The sequence below is a fragment of the Engystomops pustulosus genome, chromosome 2 (assembly GCF_040894005.1).
Source record: "Engystomops pustulosus chromosome 2, aEngPut4.maternal, whole genome shotgun sequence".
In the NCBI taxonomy this organism is placed as follows: domain Eukaryota; kingdom Metazoa; phylum Chordata; class Amphibia; order Anura; family Leptodactylidae; genus Engystomops; species Engystomops pustulosus.
Genome location: NC_092412.1, coordinates 115,906,438 through 115,931,846, shown reverse-complemented (window position 1 = coordinate 115,931,846; position 25,409 = coordinate 115,906,438). Strand labels below are relative to the sequence as shown.

At 40.7% G+C, this 25,409-nt stretch overlaps 1 long non-coding RNA gene across 1 annotated transcript in view; it reads right to left on the bottom strand.

Annotated features, from left to right (window-relative positions):
• The window catches only part of LOC140116586 (uncharacterized), a 98,531-nt gene that overhangs the window by 63,722 nt on the left and 9,400 nt on the right, over positions 1 to 25,409 (bottom strand). Inside the window, exon 2 of the long non-coding RNA XR_011852834.1 lies at positions 22,816 to 22,918. This is a non-coding gene — a long non-coding RNA (uncharacterized lncRNA). The remainder of the gene's footprint in view (positions 1 to 22,815; positions 22,919 to 25,409) is intronic.

The window sequence follows — 25,409 nt, the reverse complement described above, 5'->3', positions numbered from 1 at the left end:
TACTTAAGAACACTCGACTTACATACGACCCCTAGTTACAAACGGACCTCTGGATATTGGTAATTTATTGTGCTTTAGTCCTAGACTACAATAATCAGCTGTAACAGTAATCACAGGTGTCTGTAATGAAGATTTATTGTTAATCCTGGTTCTTATAACAATCCAACATTTTTAAAATCCAATTGTCACAGAGACCAAAAAAATTCTGTCTGGGTTCCGACTTGCATACAAATTCAACTTAAGAACAATCCTACAGACCCTATCTTGTATGTAACCCGGGGACTGCCTGTAATGGTACACATTCTTCATTCTTTAGTGTCAGGTCGGATGACGGGGCCCCCTGACACTGTGGGCCCCATAGCGGCTGATATGGCTGCTACCACTGTAGTTACGCCCCTGCATGGAGCTACAGGCACAGTACACAGCCATACATGGAGCTACAGCCGCAGTACACAGCCATACATGGAGCTACAGCCGTAGTACACAGCCGTACATGGAGCTACAGCCGTAGTACACAGCCGTACATGGAGCTACAGCCGTACATGGAGCTACAGCCGTACATGGAGCTACAGCCGCAGTACACAGCCGTACATGGAGCTACAGCAACAGTACGCAGCCACACATGGAGCTACAGGCACAATACACAGCCATACATGGAGCTACAGCCGCAGTACACAGCAATACATGGAGCTACAGCCGCAGTACACAGTCATACATGGAGCTACAGGCGCAGTACACAGCCATACATGGAGCTACAGCCGCAGTACACAGTCATACATGGAGCTACAGGCACAGTACACTGTAATTTAATAAGATGTTTCCCAACGATGATTGGACAGTTGGTGTGCATTCACATTGCCATTGTGGGGAAGCATATTTGGCTGCGAGCTTGACTGAATGCTGCAGGTACTGTATGTATGGACCTCGGTTCTAGCTCTGTATCTAATGTTTGCAGGGGCGGACTGGGAATTTAAAGTGGCCCTGGAAAAAACTGTTAAAGTGGCCCCATTCTGTGGGTGGGGTCAAAACAAGTAGGCATGGCCATGTGATGTGGGTGGAGTTACTAAACTGCATACAAACTGTTTATAGAAGGTCTAAATCAACTTGTACAGCACAGAGAAAGAAACTCATATATATGCCTCCCTTATACAGGAATAACGCTTCTTTTTTTAAGAGAACACAACTTAATACTAAAATACCTTCTCCGATAACCAAGAATGTAACTACTATAATACTGCCCCTATGTACAAGAATATAACTACTATAATACTGCCCCCTATGTACAAGAATATAACTACTATAATACTGCCCCCTATGTACAGGAATATAACTACTATAATACTGCCCCCTATGTACAAGAATATAATTACTATAATACTGCCCCCTATGTACAGGAATATAACTACTATATTACCGTCCCCTATGTACAAGAATATAACTACTATAATACTGCCCCTATGTACAGGAATATAACTACTATATTACCGTCCCCTATGTACAAGAATATAACTACTATAATACTGCCCCTATGTACAAGAATATAACTACTATAATACTGCCCCCTATGTACAAGAATATAACTACTATAATACTGCCCCCTATGTACAGGAATATAACTACTATAATACTGCCCCCTATGTACAAGAATATAATTACTATAATACTGCCCCCTATGTACAGGAATATAACTACTATAATACTGCCCCCTATGTACAAGAATATAACTACTATAATACTGACCCCCTACATACAAGAATATAACTACTATAATACTGACCCCTACATACAAGAATATAACTACTATAATACTGCCCCCTATGTACAAGAATATAACTACTATAATACTGCCCCCTATGTACAAGAATATAACTACTATAATACTGCCCCCTATGTACAGGAATATAACTACTATAATACTACCCCCTATGTACAAGAATATAACTACTATAATACTACCCCCTATGTACAGGAATATAACTACTATAATACTGCCCCCTATGTACAGGAATATAACTACTATAATACTGCCCCCTATGTACAGGAATATAACTACTATAATACTGCCCCCTATGTACAGGAATATAACTACTATAATACTGCCCCCTATGTACAGGAATATAACTACTATAATACTGCCCCCTATGTACAGGAATATAACTACTATAATACTGCCCCCTATGTACAAGAATATAACTACTATAATACTGCCCCCTATGTACAAGAATATAACTACTATAATACTGCCCCCTATGTACAAGAATATAACTACTATAATACTGCCCCTATGTACAGGAATATAACTACTATAATACTACCGCCTATGTACAGGAATATAACTACTATAATACTACCGCCTATGTACAGGAATATAACTACTATAATACTGCCCCCTATGTACAGGAATATAACTACTATAATACTGCCCCCTATGTACAAGAATATAACTACTATAATACTGCCCCCTATGTACAAGAATATAACTACTATAATACTGCCCCCTATGTACAAGAATATAACTACTATAATACTGCCCCTATGTACAGGGATCTAACTACTATAATACTGCCCCCTATGTACAAGAATATAATTACTATAATACTGCCCCCTATGTACAGGAATATAACTATTCTAAACTATAAACTACTATACAACACAGCTACATACAGCCCCCTCGTCCCCAGTAACCCATGTAACATACACCTCAGCCACACCAGCCACGCAGTCCCATGAAACATACACCCCAGCCACGCAGTCCCATGTAACATATACTTCAGCCTGCACCGGCCACGCAGTCCCATGTAACATCCACCGCAGCCACACCAGCCAGTCCCATGCAACATACCCACCAGCCATACGGTCCCATGCAACATACCCACCAGCCATACGGTCCCATGCAACATACCCACCAGCCACATGGTCCCATGTAACATACCCACCAGCCATACGGTCCCATGTAACATACCCACCAGCCATGCGGTCCCATGTAACATACCCACCAGCCACACCGTCCCATGTAACATACCCACCAGCCACACGGTCCCATGTAACATACCCACCAGCCATACGGTCCCATGTAACATACCCACCAGCCATACGGTCCCATGTAACATACCCACCAGCCATACGGTCCCATGTAACATACCCACCAGCCATACGGTCCCATGTAACATACCCACCAGCCATACGGTCCCATGTAACATACCCACCAGCCATACGGTCCCATGTAACATACCCACCAGCCATACGGTCCCATGTAACATACCCACCAGCCATACGGTCCCATGTAACATACCCACCAGCCATACGGTCCCATGTAACATACCCACCAGCCATACGGTCCCATGTAACATACCCACCAGCCACACGGTCCCATGTAACATACCCACCAGCCACACGGTCCCATGTAACATACCCACCAGCCACACGGTCCCATGTAACATACCCACCAGCCATACAGTCCCATGTAACATACCCACCAGCCATACAGTCCCATGTAGCATACCCACCAGCCACACAGTCCCATGTAACATACCCACCAGCCATACAGTCCCATGTAACATACCCACCAGCCACACAGTCCCATGTAACATAGCCACCAGCCATACAGTCCCATGTAACATACCCACCAGCCACACAGTCCCATGTATACAGGCACTTACCCTGTAAACTCTTTTCTCATTGTCAAAGCTGGTCTTCATCCTGCACTTAGAGAAGGCTTCTTCTTGTGATCCAGGGAAGTGTGTGGGGGGGGGGGAGGCTATCAGGGGGGGGGGGGCGATCGCGGGGGGGGGGGGCGATCGCGGGGGGGGGGGCGATCGCGGGGGGGGGTCTGTGTGGGCTCTGTGAGCTGACTGTATCTAGTTGTCAGCTCACAACAGTGCTCGGGGCCTTTTAAATCTAGCTGGAAGAGATGCCGGCCCGCGCGGGGGAAGTCACGATGCGTGTCACGTGACACAGGCATCAGAGAACACAAGCACAGCAGGGGGAAGTCCCTGCAGCGCTGCGCCCGGCCTCCAGTTCCTACGGTCTTCAGGGTGAGTTCATGGTTTTTTTTTTTTTCTTCACCGGCCCCACCAGTGTCAGACCGGCCCCGGACCGGCCCCAAACGAGTCGGCCCACCGGGATTTCTCCCGGTGGGTCTAATGGCCAGTCCGTTCCTGAATGTTTGATAGAACGTGTTTTACACTTCAATTAGGAGTAGTCTGGTAGTATTTCTTATTACATGAAGGGTGCCCCCCCAAAAAAAAAATTTCTCACAAATTCTCACATCATTAAAGGGATTATCCTCCAGTGGTAGTCAGAGGCTGTAGCATGTGAAAGCTATTGACATGACATCTGCACTGAGCCCCTGTAAACCACATAGACCAGCAGCTGGACCAGAGTGCTGGAGAGAGATAATTAAGGGTTCTTACATTTATTAAGAGGACACACTGTATGTATTCATTATAGGGGTACTGTATGTATTCATTATAGGAGCTACTGTATTTTGGGATCTCAGGTCTGGTGCTGTATTTCTGTACTGAGTTGCATGCCTGTTCTGTTTTTTTGTAAGGAGCTCAGTTCTGCTTTTGTTTTTTTATATGAACCTCAGTGCTGGCTCTGTATCTCTGCACTAAACCTGGTTCTGGTGCTTTATGCATGGTAATTAAAGGGAGTTACTGTATATGTCAATATTAATTAAGGGAGAAGCTCTGTATATACTTATTTAGGGTGATAACATTGCATACACTATTATACTTTGGTATATTTCAAAAGCAAAGTATTTAATATTTTTAATTTGACGGGGGACTGTTATGTTAATCATTACAATTAATTTGTAATTTGTATTAATTACTTTAATGACTTCCAGGTGGGGGCACTTTTATAAGTTTTGCCTGTTTGAGTAAATTGCCTAGAAAATGCACTTATCCTGAACAACCCCTTTAAGACATTTCATCACTATTAACAACTTTACCTCTACAGCTCTACTTAGAGTCTGTATTAACAGCTGAGTTTCCTGAATCTAAGTTGCCTTGTTAATGACACAAATATTCTTTTATACTATGTTATGTGGGAAAAATTCAACCTGCATTCTTCTGTCTGAATAAGTATCTTTTTATGTAAACTATGCAAAGAAAACATTCCAGCTGCAGTAACAGACTGAGAAACAATATATTCCAGTGTGGCCTATCTCCAATTTTTCGGTGCAGGACCCACAGTGGACAGCATAAAATGTTGAATTTACTAAGCAACTCTTTTGATAAACCTTATTACGGTAATCTTTTTCTGTCTGTATACCATGTGCAACTCTTCTTTCAAACTGAGGATACAGGTAAACAGCAATTAAAGAAAATCTACCATCATTTGTTGTTACAATGAGCAGAGCAGGTCTCTCCTCCCTCTGCATTTCCAGCTGCTTCTAGATTACACAGGCAGAGAGAGGAGGGACGGAGCAAGTGGATGAGATCATGTTCTGCTCATTGTAACAGCCTGTGATACGGCAGCACTGAGGGGCTCTGAAAACAGCCACCAGAGCTCCTTAGGTTCATTAGCACAATATTGAAGGTTAATTTTAGAAGGAGGGAGACCATAGATAACAAATATAATAAAATTACAACAATCACTGAGCCTGGATCTATGAGTAAGAGTCCCTGGTTTATCCAGCTTTATTTTGATGGTAGATTTCCTTTAATCCCTTAACGACCTATGGTGCAAATACAACTCCAGGACCCTAGGTACTTTGCATCTCTGGAAGTGTATTTACATCCTGCACTGCTGTCACCGATGGCAACTGTCAATGGTGACAGCAGTACGGGAGTGCAACTCTATGCGTCAGTCAAGCTCTCATGGTGACAGCTGGGAAGCCTTTAGGGCTTCTAGACTTGCCCTTTGCTATGACAGGCCCCCTGTGCCAGTTTCGGGGAGCGCCGATCAGCTCAATGGAAACCTCAGGGTCCAGACGAGGACCTGCTGGCTTCTGCAGTGACAGGATCTATCAGTGTGCATGTCAGCCTATGCAACTCTACCCCATCCTGATGTGGGGTATTGCCATACTCTAGAGAAACTGCACAAGAAAATCTGTGGTATGTTTTCTGTGTTCCTGCATGAACATGAAAATTTTAGGACCAAATAAACATTTTATTGCCAGAATTAGAAAATTTTGTATAGAACCTCCATTTTCTTTTAAAAATGTGTTACTTTGTTGGGAATAAATAGAACTTTTAAAATCCCTATAAATATAAAATAATCAAATCTTAAATTTTCATGAAAATCTGGAAAAAGGCTGATCAACTTGTAGGCCTCCTAATATCCTAATAAAACAAAATTAAGTAACAAAAAAATGTACAGCCATATGGTTACTGCTAGTTAGTGTCATGGCCGTACACGCACACTAGGGTGCGCGCGCCGGCTCTTTAAGATTTAAGGGGCCAGCGTCCACCTAATTGTAGCCCGTTAATCCAGCTCGCACCTCCCTTCACTCCCTGCTGGTTCTTCTCTTAGGATCTCCTATGGTTCCCATACCAAGCTGTTCCTGAGGAAGTGGAATGTGTCTCCAGAGTTCCCATATGCGCCTGGTGTGCCTGTCTCCAGCGTTACCAGTGTTCCTCTGTGTTCCTCCGTGTTTCTGTCTCCAGCACTACCAGTGTTCCTCCGTGTTCTTGTCTCCATCGTTACCAGTTTTCCTCCATGTTCCTGTGTCTCCAGTATCACCTGTGTTCCTCTGTGTCTCCTTTGTGCCAGCTCCGTGTTCCTGCTGAGAGGTTCCAGGGTTTTTTCCAGCGTTGTACCCCTACTGTAATTTCAGGCACGGACTGTCTCCTGCATCCCACTTTGGACTGTTTCCTGGATCCCAGGGACTAGTCGCACCTGCGGAACGACCTGGTGGCACCCTGCCACAGCAAGTCCATCCTACTTCTCGCCCCCTGCCAGTGCATCGTACGCGCATCTTATGTATCCCGGCTCCTGCTCCCTCCTGTCCAGTCCCAGCTGCTGCTGCTCCGTCCTATCCGGTCCTGGCTGCTGCTCCATCCTCCTTGGCCATGCGCGTGTTCCCGACTACTAGGGCGCGCACGCCGGCTTCTCCAGATTTATAGGCCCAGCGCGCCACTAATTGGCGCTGGCCTTTCTAAGGTAAACTATATAACCCTGCCTCTTCCTGTGACCCTTGCCGGATCTTCATGCCTAGAGCCCTAGAGAAAGCTGTGTCTATACCTTGGGCTGTTTCTGTGAATTCCCGTTGTGACCCGGGTTACGTTTCTGAATTCGCTCCTTTGCCGCCTGCACTGATCTGCTGCTACGTCTCCGACTCCGATCCTGTGCTGCCCGTCCTGACCGCCTGCCTGGACCCGTTCCACGCCTGTGGAACCACCCGGTGGTACCACGCCGCAGCAAGTGCAACCCGCTTTGCCACGGGCTCTGGTGAAAACCGGGTGCCAGTTAGACTCTGGTCCCAGGTAGTGGCTTGTGCCATCGTCCGCAGTGGTCCAGAGGATCCACAAACTCCCGTGGTGGTCTAGAGGGTCCACAAAATCCTGGCTACTCTCCCAGCGGTAGCTTTCACCCTGCAATCCTGACAGTTAGTAACCTATTTGGAGGTTACACTAACTATATGATGAGCATAACATTTAGAAATCAATAATTTTTCAAAATCTTCACCAAATGTTACAGTTTTTCATAAATAAATAGAGAATATTTCAACCAAAATATACCACTAAGGTGAAAAACTGAAAATCAGCTATGCAAGTTAAAGCGTTCTAAAGTTATTATCGCATATAGTGACAAAAGGCAGATTTGAAAAATCAGACTCGGTCCTTAATGTGAAATTGGGTCCTTAACCCCTTAACGACTTGGCCATTTTACACCTTCCTGACACTGCCCTTTTTTTTAAATCTGTTTTTTTTAAACATTTCAACATAAATGGTCATAACTTTGGAATGCTGTAACATATCCAGGTGATTTTGAGATTGTTTTTCGTGACACATTATAGTTCATGTTTGTTGAGAAATTTAAGCAATATTTTTTCTGAAATAAATGGAAATTTGGTGAAAATTATGAAAAGAAAATGTTTCCCAAATTTTCTACTTTTTGGAAAGTTAGCCATACCACCAAAATAACTTGATAACTAACATTTTCCATATGTCTGCTTTAACTTGGCATCATTCTTTAAACATCCTTCCCTTTATTAGGATGTTAGGAGGCTTATAACTTTAGGTGTGATTTTTCTGATTTTCACGAAAATCCTCAAAACCTACTTTAGAAGAGCCAATTTAGTTAGAAGTGACTGTATAAGACCTATATGACAGAAAAAACCCATACATTTCACAATTTTAGAAACTGCATCCCTCAAAATATTCAAAACAACGTTTGGGAAGTTTGTTAACCTTATGAGCAGTTCAGAAAAATATACGGAAGTGAAATTGCAGAAATTTAATTTTATCTAACAATATATTTATTCAACACTAAAATTTGCACCTTCACAATAGGTTAAAATGGAAATTGCATTTTACAATGTTTAGTGCAATTCCTCCTGAGCGTTGTTTCGATTTTGAAGGACAAATATGGCTGAAAAAGTTTTCATGTGTCAGGATGCATTTAGAGAGTCCTAGTGGTACAAAACAGAAAAGAACCCAAAATGTGACCCTAATATTTGAACACACAGCCCCTTGGAGAATATGTGTATTTTCCCCTACAGGTGTATACCACACATGTGCATATAAAATGTTGTATGGGCGCACAGTAGGGGGAAAGAGGGATGTTTGCCTTTTAGAAGCCAAATTTGACGGAAATCCTTCACATGTGTCAGGATGCATTTATAGCGCCCTAGCGGTATAAAACAGAGGAAAACCCAAAATGTGACCCTAATTGTTGAATGTACACCCCTTGGAGAAATTATGCAAAGTGCAATATGTGGTGTAGTGTAATACACATGGTGTATATACAATGAGCATTTTGATCATACAGGTGGTTTCCAAATATGATGTGAAATGGAAGCTAAATATGGAAATGGCAATTATTTCTGGAAAGTTGGTTGCCCATTATGTGACGCCCATTATGTGATGCCCATTATGTGACGCCCAGTTTGTGCCACTGTGAAACGTCAGCTCTCTGATTAGGAAGTCAAGTTTCCTGATGTGAGAAAGACCCTACATGTGATCCTAAACACTAGACAGAAAATACAGCTCCGCAATGATAAAGCACTTGTAATATAAATAAATAATAATAAAGAAAGAAATTGGAGAATTATAAAGGATCTGCTAACAAATCCTGAGACTTGGAGGGGAAATAAAAAAACTAAATAAAAAAACATAGAATCAACAAGTGACCCTTGTTTGCAAACTACATCCTGCAATGAAATAATCACGGGGTATATTAAGCAATTTGACCTAATAGTTGTTAGAATAATTCCTTTTACCCAAATGAATTCACGACAAAGGTTGGACATGAGTTGTGAATGTGTTGCGTATAAGGAGGTGGAATATACCAAGGGACCAAATTTTGTCACTCTAGAGTGCTCACAGGTCTCGTAGTAGTATATAGTGTCTATCCTGACTCCTCTTTTGGAACCGACTCTTTTCTGAGTCCTTCCTTTAGAAGCAGCGGAATTCACCGGGAAAAAAGCTGTCCTGGCAAAACAGGGAGACATCTAATCTAGAGGTACTGGGACCATGTCCTTCTTGTCCAAATATTAGTTCCCTAATATCCACCTCTTGAAAATGGAGGAATGATATGGCATGACCTCCACATTGGAACAGCACGTAAGAGTTGTACAGCATCATCTGTACCACACTCCATTTTCCGTAGGGTGCTGTATGGTCTTAGTGCCTGATCTGACAGAGCAAACCCACCCATGTAATTATTGTAAGCTAGGATGCCGTCTAGCTTGGGGTCAGGGGTGAGGGTTCTAGAGTCCCCATGAATTGTGGTCAGAACAAGGACATTGCTTTTGTCCTAATATTTTACCAACACCATATTCTGATTGCTGAGCGCTTTGATGCCTCCCTTTTCTAAGTGGCTGCCTAACAAGAGTTCCAGGGGACCTCTATGGATTTTGCATACAGTGCTGCATGCTAGAGAACCTCTGAAACTAAGGGATTGGAATAGGGCAACGCTGGGATAAAAGTTATCCACATACAGGTGATAACCCTTATCCAGAAGTGCACAGATCAGTCAATCAGAGCTCTCTGGGAGATGGTGTGATGCCACCAGACGTGGCCCCTTCCACTGATGATTGGTGCTGTCCTAGACAGCAACAATTGTCGCCGTGTGTTGCTCTCATTCACCCCAGTGAATGTCCATTGTGACAAATCACCATGTGTCCATGGTGTGATGTCCATTGTGACAAATATTGCTGCTATTGGCTGGTCTAGACTGACCAGCCAGTAGAGGCAAACATGGACAGAGGGGGGCAGCAAAACCACAAGGCAAAATTGATGACTGTTAGGAACAGCCGCCACCTTGCCCCAATCACCGTGTCTACAGATATGGAGATCGGTATTACTGACATCATATGTAACATTGCTGCTATTGGCTGGTCTGCAATGCTGGTCAGCTCTGGGGTAGCAATGCTGCAGAAAGACGTGGCTGCTAGCAACCAGGGGAATGTCTGCTCCAGTAAGAAGGGTAATGGGAGCACATGCAAGGTCAGACAGGTGCTGGTAGTGGGAGATTCCATTATTAGGGGAACACACAGGGCAATCTGTCACAAAGACCGTGCATACCGAACAGTGTGTTGTTTGCCGGGTGCTCGGGTTCGGCATGTTGCGGATCGGGTTGACGGATTACTGGGAGGGGCTGGTGGCATGGTCCACATAGGCACTAATGACAAAGTAAGAGGTAGGTGGAAGGTCCTTAAATATGATTTCAGAGATTTAGGCCATAAGCTCAGGGCAAGGACCTCAAAGGTAATTTTCTCCGAAATACTGCCTGTACCACGTGCCACACCAGAAAGGCAGCGGGAGATCAAGGAGGTAAATAAGTGGCTCAAAAGTTGGTGTAGGAAGGAGGGTTTTGGGTTCATGGAGAACTGGACTGACTTTTCTGTTGGCTACAGGCTCTACAGTAGAGATGGGCTGCACCTCAATGGGGAGGGGGCCGCTGTTTTAGGGGAAAAAATGGCTAGAAGGTTGGAGGAGTGTTTAAACTAGAGACCTGGGGGGAGGGCAACTACACTTGTGCAGGGCAAATAGACAGTGTACATAGAGAGCTGGGAAGAGTCATAGTCCATGGGGGAGGAAGGGGGGCTGGAATGAGATTGGGGAATAAGGACAAAAGGAATACGGGCAGGGAAAACCATATAAAGTGTATGTACACAAATGCCAGAAGCCTCACAAACAAAATGGAGGAACTGGAACTCTTGATGTTGGAGCGGAAATATGATATAGTGGGTTTCAGCGAGACATGGCTGGACAGTAGCTATGACTGGGCTGTTACTATAGATGGTTATAATCTTTTTAGAAAGAATCGTTTAAATAAAAAAGGTGGAGGGGTTTGTTTATATGTGAATTCTTGCCTCAAGCCCGTTCTGCGAGATGACATCAGTAACGCAAATGTGGAGTCCCTATGGGTTGAGATAAGAGGAGGGAAAAAGAATAATAAAATATTACTAGGGGTTTGTTATAAGGCTCCAAATATAATGGAGGCAGCAGAGGAAATGCTGATAAGTGAAATGGATGCGGCTTCAAAGCAAGGTGAAGTACTTATCATGGGGGACTTCAATTACCCAGATATTGACTGGGGGGCCGAAACCTGCAGGTCCTTCAAAGGCAGCAGGTTCTTGTCAACAACAAAAGACAATTACCTGTCGCAACTAGTCCTGGAGCCAACAAGAGGGGGGGCACTGCTGGACCTTATCCTTACCAATAGACCTGATAGGATATCAAAACTACAAGTTGGGGGGAACCTGGGGAATAGTGATCATAATATCATTGATTTTGTATTACGCTTTACTAAGAATGTTAGGGAAGGGGCAACCAACACTCTAAACTTCAGGAGGGCAAATTTTCAGCAACTAAGGGAAGACCTTAAAGGCATAGACTGGGATAATGTTCTCAAAGACAAAAGCCCCCCCAAAAATGGGACTTTTTCTCATATATTCTGAAAAAGTCCTGTGAGAAACACATACCTTATGGGAAAAAGCATAAAAGGAACAAGAAAAACCCTATGTGGCTAACTAGTCTTGTAAGGAAAGCAATAAGCGAGAAAGATAAAGCGTTTACGGTGCTAAAACGTGAAGGTAGTGATGAGGCATTATAGAGAGAAAAATAAATCCTGTAAAAAGCAGATAAAGGCCGCAAAAATAGAGACTGAGAGAAATATCGCCAGGGAGAGCAAAAATAATACCAAATTATTTTTCAAGTATATAAATGATAAGAAACTAAAAACAGAGAGTGTGGGTCCCCTTAGAAATAACATGGGGGTCATGGTGGAAGGAGATGAGGAAAGGGCCAATCTACTGAATGTCGCCTTCTCAACTGTCTTTACCCAGGAAAATCCCCTGGTGGAAGACACAATGAGGAATAATGTTAATTCTTTTTATAATGTCAACAGTTTAACCCAGGAAGAGGTACGGCGCCGCCTCGCAACCACTAAGATAGATAAATCACCGGGGCCAGATGGCATACACCCCCGGGTTCTGCATGAATTATGTACGGTGATAGACAGACCGTTATTTTTAATATTTGAAGATTCACTGAGGACTGATTATGTTCCACAGGAATTGCGCATAGCAAATGTGGTACCAATATACAAAAAAGGATCAAATAGCGATCCTGGAAACTACAGACCCGTGAGTCTAACTGCTGTGGTGGGGAATATATTTGAGGGGTTTATTAGAGATGCTATCCTGGAGTATTTCACTGTGCACAACCTTATAACCCAGCCTCAGCATGGGTTTATGAGAGATCGGTCCTGTCAGACTAATCTGATTGGTTTCTACGAGGAGGTAAGTTCAAGACTGGATCTGGGGGACGCTGTGGATGTTGTATATCTGGACTTCTCAAAGGCATTTGACACCGTGCCACATAAAAGGTTGGTATATAAAATGAGACTGCTGGGAATAGGAGAAAATCTGTGTATTTGGGTAAGTAATTGGCTTAGTGATAGAAAACAGAGGGTGGTCATTAATGGCACATTCTCAGATTGGGTTGATGTTACCAGTGGAGTGCCACAGGGATCAGTATTGGGGCCACTTCTTTTTAATATTTTTATTAATGACCTTGTAGTGGGTTTACACAGTCAAGTTTCAATATTTGCAGATGATACTAAGCTGTGTAAAGTAATAAATACTGAGGTCGATAGTTTAGCATTACAGAGGGAATTGCGGAAGCTTGAGGGATGGGCAGAGAAATGGTTGATGAGGTTTAATGTAGATAAATGTAAAGTTATGCACTTGGGCCATGGAAACAAAAAGTATAATTATGTTCTAAACGGTCAATTACTTAGTAAAACTGAAGCTGAAAAGGACTTGGGGGTATTGGTGGATGGTAAACTTAATTTTAGTGATCAGAGCCAGGCGGCTGCTGCTAAAGCAAATAAAATAATGGGATGTATCAAGAGAGGAATAGATTCTCATGATAAAGACATAGTTTTGCCCTTATACAAATCCCTGGTCAGACCACACATGGAATATTGTGTACAGTTTTGGGCACCAGTGTATAAAAAGGATATAGTAGAGCTGGAACGGGTGTAGAGGAGAGCAACCAGGATTATTAGGGGAATGGGGGGATTAGAATACACTGACAGATTAAAAAATTTGGGATTATTCAGTTTAGAAAAAAGATGACTGAGGGGAGACCTCATTACAATGTACAAATACCTGAACGGACAGTACAAGGATCTCTCGAAAGATCTTTTTATACCTAGGCCTGTGACCAGGACAAGGGGGCATCCTCTGCGCCTAGAGGAGAGGCGATTTTACCATCAACATAGACAAAGGTTCTTTACTGTAAGAGCAGTGAGACTGTGGAACTCTCTGCCGCAGGAGGTTGTTATGGCCGACTCTATGTACATGTTCAAGAGAGGCCTGGATGACTTTCTGGAGAGAAAAAATATCATGGGTTATGGGGATAAAACATTTATTTAATTCTTAAAGGTTGGACTTGATGGACTTGCGTCTCCTTCCAGCCTTACATACTATGATACTATGATACTATGATCAGCCAATACCAGCGATCATGAACTCTGGGGGGGGGGGGGGGGTAAATTTTTGGCAAGTTTTTTTGCCTTTTTATTTACTATCTACTTTTATCTACTATTATCTTATTTTTATTATTTATTGTACAGATTGTTATGGACGCGCCAATACCAAATACGTGGGGGGGGGGGGTCTGATTTTGTGTTGTGTATGTCACTTCGGGAAGGGGCTAAAGGGAACCTGTCACCAAGGTCCTCAATTTCACTAAAGACAGGTTACACAAGCCCATTACTGCTGCATTGCAAATATGCCTTTCTGCTTTCTCTAAGCATTTGCATTACAATATGATTGTGTGTTATAACTTACCTTGTACCATGAACGATTCCTGTGTGTAGTCCTATGGGTTTGCCTTTGGTTTGGATGCATTTAAAAAAATCAACATGTGACTTGTCTGTGCTGCAGACTGCTCAGCTATTGCCCCCCCCCTCCTTTGTGGTCCTGTACAGCTCCTCCCTCTTGCTTCCTCAAAGAGGTCACGACCTGGTGCGCTGACATCAGTGGGAGAAGGAGGAGCTGTTTAACAGCACAAAGTTGGGGACTGAAAGCAGAGGAATGAGCAACACAGACAAGTCACATGTTGTTTTTTGAAATGTTCCCAAACCAAAGCCCAACCCCTAGGACACAGAGGATTCTGTCAGGGTGCAAAGTAAGTTATAACACACAATTATATTGTAATGCAAATGCTTAGAGAAAGCAGAAAGGCATATTTGCAATGCAGCTGTAATGGGCTTCTGGAACCTGTCTTTAGTGAAAATGAGGTCCTTGGTAAAAGGTTCCCTTTTAAGGGGTTGAAGAGCACTCATAGATTGACATTCAATGCAAGTAAAAAAGAACTTTCACAATAAGAGGCAAGGCTTTGTGGGATTTTTTCATGTAGAAAACAACCATCAATTTAACAGATCACTAAATTGTTTTGCAGTTATAATTCCATGGTCTTTTTTGCTTCCTACATAATGTTATATTTTTCTATGGCTTGAGTCTTAGAGTAGAAAGCCTATACCATAAGCAAGTTCTTCCCACATAAAATGGTACATGACGATAAACAGGTGGTGTCGGATAAAAACAAGAAGATACTGAGTCAAATGCATAAAAACTGTTTTTCGTAGAAACAAAACATGGTCTATTTTGAGAATGTACAGTTTTGTGTTAAAAGACTGCATTTCAGGTATTTGTACAGTTTATTCATAATGAGGATTTATGGGATAATATTCCTTTGTTAGTAAATTTTTCTAAGGTCAAGTGCAGATAACCTCAATTGCATATATTATAAGGAGATTTTTTAGTGATGTGCATTACAATGAACCTTTGGGGAATATCTATAGTGTTTGACTCTAATTCCTAGTGTATTCACCCGGGTAAACATGCAGACACGCGCTGGAGGGGAGCAGGGTTAAGTATTGCTCTCCCTTCCCTTCTTCCTAGAAAAGCAAGGGGCCAGTACCATAACATGGCAAAATATAGAACATGTGTGGTCAGGGCGTGGTGAGACAACGTGTGCTAAATACACAGTGACCGGGCGCCATAGACATCAATGGGGACCCATCTGCGGCCGCATATCCCACATTCATGTGAATGAGTCCATTACGGTACTATGAAGTACTAGGACTTTAGTGCCAAATTTAGTGTGCCCAGATCATTCCACTGGAAACAATAACCCCAAAAATTATTACACTGGTTTATCCAATCATAACAAGGGTCAACTATGGGCACTTTGTAATATCAGCATCATGTAAAGATGTATAAACATCATGTAAACATTTTAAACTGCATCCTCAATGTGTGATATCTGTTCTCAAATAACACCCTAATGGCTCACTTTTTCACTAGCCTTAAATGCAATAGAATATCTCATTTTTTCTCAATCTATGCTACTGTGGGGTTTAGCATAAGAAAATGTTCACTGCAGCATAGAGATTTGTTTTGCAACCATCAAATTAAATAAAGACATAATAATAGTAATGAGGTCCCTTTAATGATATCCCTAACCACCTAGTCTGTACAAATCTTTATTACCTTATTTAGTTGCTTTCAATTAAAAAAAATCCTGGAAATCACTTTGTCATTTAAGTCATGTGATCAAGTTGCAATCTTATCAGAATTACATGTCTTTTTTATCTGATCTGAGGTCTCTCTTACACTTCCCGATGATGAACTATACCACACACACTCTCCACAAGGGAAGCACAAATTCTTATGACAGCTATTGATGATTATATGATTACAGATGATGGAGATGATATTGCAGCCTCCTGGCTGTATACTTAGGGTTTCTGCACTTTTTATATGTACTCTACAATCAGCTAATGGGTAAAGGGATGAAAAAAAAGTTTTTCTTAGAGTGCTACTTTATTCATAAGAAAAAAAGACTACTAATCAAAATGTTATATCCCAGGTTTCCACCGAAACTAAGGAACCTTTAGAACATAATTATTGGAAGTCATTCGTTTAGGGTCAGAAGCCTTATAGGTTTCTCCTGTGGCAGTCCTAGGACACCTTCCCAGGGTTTCTTCTTAGTCCCTAAACCACGAGGCCAATGTCAGAAAGACAGGACTGACATCCCCACTAGCTGACTCTTTATCAGAGACAATACAGTGTATTCTGGGCTCCCCGAGGCTCATGGACCTAGAGAGAATGATTATTAGATGTCATCTATGACAATAAAATGGTGACGTTTTAAAGGGAATCTGTCATCAAGATCAAACATTTTTAACTAAAGACAATTTTCAAGGATAGAGCTATACTTTTTATATATTTTTAAAAGTGAAAGCGGTAATGTTATTTAATGTGAATTAGTATTAACTAGAGATGAGCGAGCACTTAAATGCTCGGGTGCTCGTTATTCGATACAAACTTTTCCCGATGTTCGAATGCTCGTATCGAATAACGAGCCCCATTAAAGTCAATGGGAGACCCGAACATTTTTTCACTGAAAGAACACATTAAAAGAACAGTGCAGAATAACACATTACAGATGTTTTCCTTGTATTAACACATTGAAATAACACTATTCTTCACTTTGCAGATGTTCGCGCAGGTCTTCCGATAAATTAGGAGATGTGCGCGCACATCTGCAAAGTGAAGAATAGAATAAAAATAGTGAAAACAGTGCACACAGGACCATTTAAGTGCAGAACACATTGAAAGAACACTATTCTTCACATTCCAGATGTGAAGAATAATGTTCTTTCAATGTGTTCTTACAAGGAAAACATCTGTAAACATGTGTAATGTGTTATTCTTCACTGTAAACACTGTTCTTCACTGTCTTTTATTAATTTAATGCTCGATCTCGAGCCGGCGAGATACTCGTCCGAGCAACGAGCCGGTCCGAGTATACTAATACTCGACCGAGCAGTATACTCGGACCAGTATACTCGACCATCTCTAGTATTAACCCCTTAACGACCAGGCCATTCTTTGGTTTTGCATTTCCTTTTTTAACTCCCCACCTCCAAAAATCAATCAACACCAATGCTAGCAGGGATAGTGGATGTTACCGGTGATTGTTTGCTGCAATATGCTGTCATTTAGTGAAAATGTATGATCCTGATTGCAGGTTCCCATCACTCTTGTGCTTCACATGTAAGGCAGTGAGTTATAATTACTTTCCTGCTAGGGTTAAAATATGATACAGTAATATTAATAACCATATTCATCAAAAGTCTACCTTTTGTTCCTATATTTCTATACAATTTCCACATAGAGGTTTCGGCCATTTTTTGGTGCACAGGCTATTTTAAACGGAGGACATATCCGAGACAGAAAACTGCCAAAAATGGTCTAAAACCTCAATAAATGTGGTTCCTGGCATTTCAGGTGCAAATTACTCCAGTAATTCTGTTGTAAACAGGTTGATATATCTCCCCCACTGTAAATATACGCTTTTGAAAATATAATTGAATATTGAAATTTCTTATTTAACATAAAAAGACTGTCCATCAACCAAATCTCATTCTATTCTAGCTAGTGCTTAATTAGTAGACTGATTAATGTCTATTAATGAAAAATCTCTAACAATTTTGATTGCTTTTCAAATAGGTTTTTACAGAACACATCCTTATTGTTTTAAACAGTTATCCCTTAAGCATATTAATTAAAAGAATAAATGCTGAGAAAACAAACAAACAGATAAAACCTTTAGCTTAATCATTTATTACACTGGTGTATTGGAAAATAATCATCATTACAGGTATAATGCATTTATATTGTTTGCGGCTTCTATGAAGTTCAGTAACAATTGGGATCCATTAAAGATTAGTATGCATTTTAGCCATCAGATGTATGTGCCTATATGTGTCCATTAAAAGGAATATTACTTTTGTTGTGCACCTTTAATTTTCTTTTCATTGCCCACAGCAATAACTATATAACTATACAGTTGTGCAAGTCAATATGATGTGCTGCTTTTTAGCCATGTCAAAATCATTCATAAATCTAAGGATATGAAAAATGTGTACCTTATACCAGTGGTCCATAACTTTTTTGTCACCAGGGACCAGATGCATCAAATTCTTTTCCAGAGACCGGGTCTTGTCTCCCCTCCCCCTTATTGGAAAAAAAATTTGTTGGCTCACAGTTACCCAATACCTAACTTCAACCCAAAAAATGCGCTACATCCGTAATGGAGACCGAAATAAATTCATGAACACTTTATTAGAGATAAGACTACGCGTTTCAATGCCAGATTGGTGTCTTCATCAGGTCAGAACCACACAGTGGCTATATATATGTAAAAAAAAAGACAAAAATACAGAAACACAATCAATGAAAAATTATAAATAAAACCTGATCAATAGAAAAATGGTTGAAGTTGGTGAAGTACATGGTCGAGGGTAGTCTATTCAAAGGGACTAAAATCACAGATATATTTAAACCTCCTGACAAGGCCAAAAACTGCGAAATGCACGTTGAGGATAGTATTTTGACGCTGTCCACCCTTATCTCTTATGTCATAAGGTATATGTATAGTAGTATATTGAAGACAACAGTTTCCCACTGTCAGCAAACCTACAAGATTATTAAATGCCACTATCAACTCTATCTCTAATGCAAGCTTTGTAGTGTGCAACTAATACCACAGGTAGGCTGGGCATAGAGTAAATTTATTATTAATTTACACAGGGGTCTCTCATGCATTTTTTGTACGTCTGCAAATTTCCATATTTACTCTCCATGCCAAACAGTGCTGAAACCATAGGAATGGGAAGTATTACATTGAGTGTCCCTTGTTATTTACTATTTTTTATTTCCTACTCATTGTAAACTAAGAAAAGGAAGCTGTATGTAAATTGAAGTTTTAATATCTGCTATAATGATGCATAGAAAGGCAGTAATGATCTGGGTCACCAGCAAGAAGTACTATGCTGATGGATCACACCAATGAAACTAAGTTGCCTGAGGCTTATTAGGACACTATTATTTGATACTGGGCTGATGTGGCCCATTACGAGGACACTGATATTACATGATGACTAAACCCCAGTTGTGTTCTTAGTATTGAAAATTTAAGTCACGATACTCTTTCTCATTTGCAATTGCTGCAATATTTTAATTTGATACATTACAAGCATGCTTTTGAATTATTGTAGATATAAAAATTCTTTTTCTATGTTCATATACCGATTTATGTACCATTGTACTATGGTTGCTTCTGATTGAAGGCAAATTTCAAAATCTATTTGCTGACTAACAATTTTATTGGCAAGAAATGAAAGTAAACTTGTCACCTTATCAGCCTATGTCAGTGGTGGCGAACCTATGGCACGGGTGCCAGAGGTGGCACTCAAAGCCATTTCTGTGGGCACTCAGGCCATTGCCCCAGGACAGAGTTCACCAGAAAGGAACAAATTCACCAAATCTTCCTGCAGTCCCAGGCAACTTTAAAGATGCTGCTCTAAGAACTATTTTTAAGCAACACTTCATTGGCTGTTTGGAACTGCGGGAACAGTGAGAAGGTGTGGACAGGCCTGCAAAATCTTTTTGAGGTTCCCCTGCTGGGCCCTTAATTATTTCTCTACAGAGAGACCCTGGAGAGAAGCTACAATGAGAGTCTGAATTTGCCCTCTTTCTTTCAATTGTATATGTGGCCTCAGGTGCTGATACGATTGAAAGATGTGGAAGAACAAGAAGCGATACGTTACTGCCGTTAAATGTCATGTTGGCACTTCATAGTAAATAAGTGGATTTTGGTGGTAGCTTGGGCACTCTGTCTCTAAAAGGTTCGCCATCACTGGCCTATGTTATGCTGATTTTAAAAATGCTTTTGTCAGCATTTTGAATTATTGCCTAGTTTATATACAGTAAATTTAATTCACATGACCTGGTTCCATGCCAGCAGCATGTTGTGCGTTCTGGGGAGGGGAGGGGAAGCTGCTGCCTGTGTCCTATGTCTCCTCATGCATTTTTCCTCTACTCCAAACCATCCCCCTCCCTCCCTTGCCTGCTCAATGCACATGACAGAAAGTGGGTCGGGGTAAGGGAGCTGTATGAGTGTGGAGGAGAGGAGACTGACACAGGCTGCAGCTGCCCCCTCCCCGGGGCTCACCACATGCTTCTGGCAAGGAGCAATGTAATTAAATGAATTAAACTTGTATAAACTGAAATGATACAGAATGATGACAAAGGCATTTTAACCCTTTAAAGACCAGGCCCTTTTTTGTTTTTGCGTTTTCATTTTTCACTCCACACCTACAAAAATCTATAATTTTTTTATTTTTCCATGTAAAGAGCTATGTATGGGCTTGTTTTTTGCATAACAAATTGCACTTCATAGTGATGGTATTTAATATTCCATTATTTGTACTGGGAAGCGGGAAAAAACCTCTGAATGCAGTGAAAATGATGAAAAACGCATTTTGCCATTTTCTTGTGGGTTTGGATTTTACGGCTTTCACTGAGCGCCCCAAATGACAAGTCTACTTCATTCTTTGGATCAATGCAATCATGGAGATACAATATTTGTATAGGTTTTATGATGTTTTCATACATTTACAAAAATTAAAACCTGTACAAAAATTTTTTATTTATTTTACAGTTTTCTGGCGCTAATAACTTTTTCATACTTCGGTGTACGGAGTTGTTTGCAGTGTCATTTTTTGTGACTTTTGAGGAAGTTTTTAATGCTACCACTTCTAGAACTCTAAAACCTTTTGATCACTTTATTTTTATGCTATTTTCTGTTACAAGGTTAAACACAGTGAAAAACAGTTATTATATTTTAATATATCGGGGATTTTTGGATGTGGCGATACCTAATGTGTTTATGATTTTTACTGTTTATTTATATTCATATGACTTCTAGGAAAAGGGGGGTGATTTTAATTTTTAGGTTTTTTAATATAATTTTTTTTAACTTATTTAAATTTTTATTTGTACTATTTTTCAAAATCCCTAGGATACTTTAACCCTAGGTTGTCTGATTGATCCCACCATATACTACCATACTACTCAGCATAGGCTATTGGAGCCTGTCACCAGCTAAAATTGACATTCCTGGTGACAGGGATACAGGGTGCAGTTTTATTTATTTCATGAGCATCTTATGTGCTTTACAATTATTCACCTGCTGATGACTTGCAATTTACTCCATCAATCTACGTGTTATAAATTGATTGGAGAAATTATTGATAATGATATTGTAAATTCAAGGCAAAAGAAATGGGAAAATGATTTAGGGGAATTTAAATTGGAGGACTGGCAAAACATATATAAAATTCTAACAGTAGCTTTCCCGAATAGGTATCATAGTGTTATCCAACATAATATTATTTGTAAAACTTACTATCCCTCTTCAGTTTTAGCCAAATTTACACTATGGCTGTTCTAGATGTTCTCTGGATAATCCATATATTTTTCATATTATGTGGAATTGCCTGATGGTGTTTGAAGATTGTCTGGAAGTATTAAAGATGATCAACTGTCAAGCTAGTTAGGGCTTTCACAATGGCTTTGTTTTTCACGTTCCTGGTTCAGTGATTTCCACAGGTGCCTCACAAAGCCATGGTTTCTATGGGTGTTTTCACATTGGCTTGTATTTTTACTATTCCGTTGTCCGTATGAAAAAAATATGAAACATGTCCTATTTTTTCACAGATGCAGATCACGGAAGGCAATAGAAGCTTTAGGGTCCACAAAACAAACTGATGAAACATCCTTATTTTTATTTTTTTACTCATGAGGCTGAAAAACCTTGTTTTCAAACATGGGCTTTTTTTGCGAATTCGGAGACAAAGCGGAAGAAAAACGGAGACAAAACGCAACGGAAGCGCAACTGAAGCTGAGCACCAATGCCAATGTGGAAGAGCCCTTACAGGTGGAACCACAATTGGGGCTACATGGATTGGTGGTTTACCCGAAAATATCAAAATTGAAAGAGGGACCAATTGTTAAACTTCTTTTTTTGAGTAAATTAATAAAAACTGGAAATTTCTAAAGAAACCAAATGTATAGGAATGGGTAGGTGTAGTTTACATGTATATGTTTAGATTATATGAATCCTCTTGTGGAAAGTATATATAAAGTAGGGAAAAGTTCGCTTTACTTTGGGAACTTTGAGATTTATAAAGGCTCCGGCTCCCGCTACTATGTGCTCGTGTCCCCAACTCCTAGGGCACGCATGTTCGTAAAGATGTAAAGGGCCAGCTCACCTCTGTTTGGCGCTGGCCATTTTCAGGAAATTGTGCCACTTTTCCCAGGTGTCGGCTTACGTCATTGTCCGCGGTGGTCCAGTGGGTCCACTACCACTGGAGCCTGACAAAGATGATACAATAAAAAAAAGTTACTAGAAATATGCTCTTGTGACAGTAATCAACTGTGGCACCATGGGGAGATTTATCAATATGTTGCACATTAGACTAGTGGATAGTCTGCTTTTATATTTTTAAATGTGTCTGATGCTGCATGAAAAATCTGTTGTAGTTTAATATTGTCAAGTTGTACTGTGTACAATCTATTATTTTAGCGTACTGACTTTTATGCTGCAAGGCCTTACCCCCTTGTTAGAGACCATGCATCTTGGTCTTACTAGTGGCAAAAGTGGCAAAAACCCATAGAAATCATGGCCCTCAGCATTTTAGACAGTTTTTTTTGCTGCAAATGCTTCCAAAATTCTGGCGCAAGAAGAGTGATAAATATTAACCACCTTTTTTATTTCTCCTATATGCAGACTATTACAATATATTTTTAGTTTGGGTACCATTTACAGTTGTGGTGAAGGCAAGACCTTGTAACCAGTTCATTTTAACTTCTTGAAAGGGCTTACATTATATCTCAAATACCTATATTGGTATGTACATTGGTCAAACCCTAACATTATTTCTACAATTACCAACTTATTCCCATCATGAATTATGATCATCCCACCAATGTTATCTCTTTGTATAAACTATTAATTCCTCCAGATTTTCAATAACTGTTCCAAAAATCAATCATATTTCATTGATAAATTGATCCTCTTAGAAGTAACCCATATGTAAGAGAAAATTAGGCAAACAACTTGACTTTTCTGTAATTGCCACAGGTGTCCCACTTGTAGTTATGTGAAACCTATCAGTTTCAATATATGTAATTTTCTACTGTTTAAGTGACTCAAATTGATCTTTTCTATGATAGATTAAAAATATTTCATGAAAATTCACAAGTCATAAGAGAGAAGGTTAAAGTTTATTGATTTTCCTAGAATATTAACAAGACCAAATATGTGTAGCATCAAAAAGAAATAATTCATTGTTCTGCTGTATAAATAACTTTGGTGTTCAGGAATAAGTTTTGTCCTCCTGTAAGTCAACAACATGAAAAATTATATTGTACATGAGCGGCCTAAAGCTGAACACAGACATTGTTGATGAACCCTACTGTTTCTCTATCGTTCCTACTACAGGACCAAAAAGCTTTACTTCTCACTAAATTAAAATAATTATAAAACTTCAGAATAAGTATAAAAGAAAACCAACAAGTCCTTTTGACATAAGGTTGGGCTTTTAAATGCTGTGGCCAAGATTCTGACAAACGTGTGAATTTTTAATAACCATAGTCCCATCATCAAAAGCTGCATTGTGGGACCATTAAAATGTTAATGTTTGTGTTTGGTTTTATTTAGCTGTACCTTGCCTAATGGGGGAAACTGGCAAGTCACATGACTTTGAAGGGCACCATTATAAGTAAGAAAAGAGAATCATATAGTATAAGATAGTTTGTGTTAACCTGATTGTGTACTCAATCAGAAACAAGGAGTAAAGATTTCCTCAGGGAGTGCTGCCTAACTGCTACATAACCTTACAGCATGGTTGTTGGTATATTACCACACTATGATGTACAGTTAAATCACAGTGCTTACATAAGTTCAAAATCTCAGGCCACACGATCGCAACAGTAGCCTGGCACATACTGGTAACAGGACCCCTGCCACAATGGCTGTGGACAGTGTAAAGAAACCATTATTTGCTGACGGTGCTCAGATTTTCCAGTATTAAACCTATATTAGATTATACATACAAATAACTCACTTACCAATAGATTGTATTGCAGACAGAACCATATGCTGCAATACTCAAGTAAAAAAAATTATATTATGACATGTACATTTACGTCTTATTTTCGTTAATGTGCAACATCCCCCACTGGGGCCTAGACTTTTTGAGCTTGTATTCCTTTTGGTACCTAAATGGCTGGTGGAGTACATCCTAAGGTACTCCGCCAGAGGGAGATGCTGCAGATGGATGACAGTTCTCCCTGGGGCACACCTGATGTAGGTGTAGGGATCCCTGGGTAGGTGGTAATGGTGTACCTTGATGTTAGCAGCTTGTGGCAGAGATCACTCAGAGACAAGGGATGTCAACCATAACACTCAGTGTTCGTTTATTCTGGAACATGGTAATGGCAACAACAGTAGATAACAGTTGGGGGGCTGCTTTAGCAGCAGGGTTCTAGCGGGCTCTGGTATGTGGCTCATAGCTGCAGAGGCCTGATGTGTTGAGGAGTGCTGGGCAGCAGGCTTCAGACACATCTTATGCTCCAGAATCAATCTCAGAACTCCCTAGAACTTTCCAGCCACAAGGGGTATAAACTCACTATATAAACTCCTTTTGTGAGGTGTCAAGCCCATTATCCAACCAACACTTTTGTACAATATACAATACATTTGATTGGTCACAATAATTAACACTCTTCAGGCAAATATTAACCCCGTAAGGACGCAGGGTATTTTCGCAAATTTCTCGCTCTCCATCTTCAAAAATCCATA